We start from the raw sequence: 3145 nt of genomic DNA, 5'->3' as shown, positions 1-3145 counted from the left end.
GAAACCTGTATTTTTTCAGTTTTAAGAACAATTAACCCTTTCACCCTCAAAAGGACATACCGGTACGTTCTTGCAATACACTGTTAATTACATGTTTTTACATATTTTTTATAACTATGAGAAACTTTAGGCATTTTCCAAAAGAATGAGACCAACCTGACCTCTCTAGGACAAAAATTAAGCCTGTTACAGCAATTTAAAAAAATTATATAGCAAAATGGGCTCGAAATTTAACTTTATGGTGGGGATAAAAGAAAAGAATATATCTATCAAATGTGGAAAAAAAGAGAGAAGAAAATAAAAGAATTAGAATAAAGAAGAAACCCAAGGAGGTGCCGATGGAAAGGCAAATCCCTCCGCCCAACAACAAGAACAAGAACAAGGGTTAACATGCAAGAAGGTACACCTGAAAAGCCATATTGTATTTTTTAAGGGAATCCAGCAGAGGGATACAACTTATCTTGAGGTATGGTATCAATACGGAGTCCTGAGGGTCACAGAGAAGCATAGCCACATAAACCGACCCCTCCAAAGGTAAGGACAGGCGTCTTAGTTTACAGTGTACGTCTGTTTATTTGGTTTTTAAAATGGTTTTTCAACTGCAACTTCGTATTCCAAACGTGAAAAAATTAAGGATTTTGACTATTATTGTCGTCAAAACTGTTTAAAATGCCTACATATAAAACATGAACATCTCTTATTTTCTCTTTTAGGGTTATTTCCCTCATACAAATTTACCCATTTTTTAGGTAGCCACCTTTAAAGTAATGATTTTCAGTTGTGTAGTGTTCAGTAAATTATACATTACTATGAATAATTTCTGCTTCCTAATGCAGAAAATGAATACAGTATACGTAACAGTTAGGCAAATTATGATATAAAACTGCTTGTTAGGATTAAAATAGGTGCATGAGGTTTATTGGAGGATTTTGAATTCATATGACCACTTAGGCGAGCATAGGGGATGGAAGGGAAGGAGAGTTAAACCTTCCCACTGGTAAAGAGGCCCTATCATCCTAGGTTAGGTTAGGTAGTTATGGTTAGCTTAGGACTACCATCAATTTACTTGTTTTCCCCCCGGCCTCAAAACAACTTCTCTAAAGATTCCCTTATCATTGAAACTACATACACCCCAAGGAGCCTATGTAGTGGGCGAACAAGCCTGAATAGATAAAAATAGGTCGGAAAATCACGAAAAAAAAAATCGTTCTTGCGCCAAGTGAGCAGTTTGCAGTTTTCACACTCAACAGATCAGATGAATTTACTTACTCTTCCGATGGGTTCCAGTTAAGTAAAACAAACTAATTTAGTAAGAACCTCCATAAGCAAGACGAAAAAGAATAGCCTAGATTAGGTATGGGTACAAGTTGGACAAATACAATACCATATCGGTAAGTTATGTACCATATCAACATGAAATTTATATATTCTTGTGAAAAGAATATTACCACTAAGTGATTGTATTGATTAAATAATAGTTACCGGAATTTGTTGCTACAATTGTTTCACTATATAAGATTACACGCAGTTTCTTGTCTTGTTACTTTTTCTTGGACCACGTTGAGTATAGTAGTAGTAGTTTATAATCAATTTTGAAACGGCTCCCCTCGCTTGGTGTAGTGTGGTGGTTTAGTAGCCTTTTCGGTTTTCGTAATAATGGTTGATTTTTTGTTCCACATTATACCTCATCCGTCATTCATATTTAAGAATCCATACATTGTATTTTTTTTTCATTTTATCTAGTATTTTGTGTTACATCTCTTTCTTACTTATTTCACTTTAATTTCATATTTCTTAACAGTCATTTCCCTCTTTTAGCTCCTTTTCTCTTTCGCTAATATTTGATCTTTTACACCCCATTATATTCCTTACCAACCATCTCGTCAAATCAGCACATTTCTTGTTCAAACACTCCTTTAACGATCTATTAAAATTACTTAATTTTCTTTTAAAACATCCAGTGTTGATTTTCCTACTGTTTCGTATATCTATGTAAACAATTATCTTACTCAGTAAAAATTTCAAATTTCTGGGAATAATTATTCATTGTTTGCCTCCATCTTGTTTATACTTCTTTGCCGTCTAAATAATTCAAATTCAACGTTCCTCAAATATTCCCATAATTCTAAGACTGCTGAACGTCGAGAATGTGGGTTCTACATTTCTTAATTATTTATTGCGGCAATAGCTTTTCATGGATTGATTAATTGAAAGTTTTCTGGCATTCTGACATCTAAAAATCTCTACTTTGTTTTTGTTGCTACTTGGGAGCATTATGTCATCTACGTTTATTAGAAAGCCGCCATACTAATATTTGTGGTCATCGTATTGACCATGTCAGTTGAGGTCAAATAAGCATGTGCAATGCTACTTCTTAAGATATGACCAGCGTAATGTTTCTTGCGTTTTTGTCTGCTTTCATTTTAAGAGTTTGTTTTTCTTGTCATTTTTTTTTCTAGACACAATTTGGAGGAATTTATTTAGTAAACAAGGCCTTTTATTTATTTTTTTCCTTTCGCTGTATTGTCATTGCAGCAGTTTCACTGTACTGTCTCATTTAACAATTGCTGCGTGACATAAAAAAAGAAAAGGGCTTTGTACTGTCAATGTTCTTGACACATTGTTCACACTCCATATTTCTTTGTTGAATGGCTCGGCCGCTGTTCTCCCTGTAGTTCCTCTGCCGCACATGGGCACAGAATGGCCTCCAAGGCCTTCTGGCCCAAATCCATAGATCCAATTCAGTCTGTTCATATATCTCGGTTATTTTCTAGTTTGCGCATCTTTGTATAATTTATCCCCTCCAAAGTCTTACTATTTGCCTTCTCAATCTTTTAGGGTTTCACGTATTCCGTAATCCCGCAAATTATTCCTGGTAATTTCATTCTTTTTTTATTTCTAACCTCTAGCATCCCACTAATTGCCTCAGGTTCTATAATCACCCTTTTATTTATCCTTGATCTCCTTTAAGACTTCATTTCCTGTCTATTTGCACCTATAAAAAAGGTCCATTTCTTTTAGCGAGGCAGATTTGCACAGACTCGTAGGGGTGCCCTTTTAGCTCGGAAAAGTTTACTGATCCCTGATTGGTTGGACAAGATAATTCTAACCAATCAGATAGCAGGAAACTTTTCCGAGCTGAAAG

At 35.0% G+C, this 3145-nt stretch overlaps 1 protein-coding gene across 1 annotated transcript in view; it reads right to left on the bottom strand.

Moving 5' to 3' along the window:
• The window catches only part of LOC137640251 (protein LLP-like), a 14473-nt gene extending 12841 nt beyond the window's left edge, over nt 1–1632 (bottom strand). The window contains exon 1 of the mRNA XM_068372827.1: nt 1483–1632. The gene's annotated coding sequence lies outside the window, so the exon portion shown is untranslated. The remainder of the gene's footprint in view (nt 1–1482) is intronic.
• Between the last annotated feature and the right edge of the window lie 1513 nt (nt 1633–3145).

Source organism: Palaemon carinicauda, chromosome 4 (genome assembly GCF_036898095.1).
Source record: "Palaemon carinicauda isolate YSFRI2023 chromosome 4, ASM3689809v2, whole genome shotgun sequence".
In the NCBI taxonomy this organism is placed as follows: Eukaryota; Metazoa; Arthropoda; class Malacostraca; order Decapoda; family Palaemonidae; genus Palaemon; species Palaemon carinicauda.
This window is presented reverse-complemented; position numbering and strand designations above follow the sequence as displayed.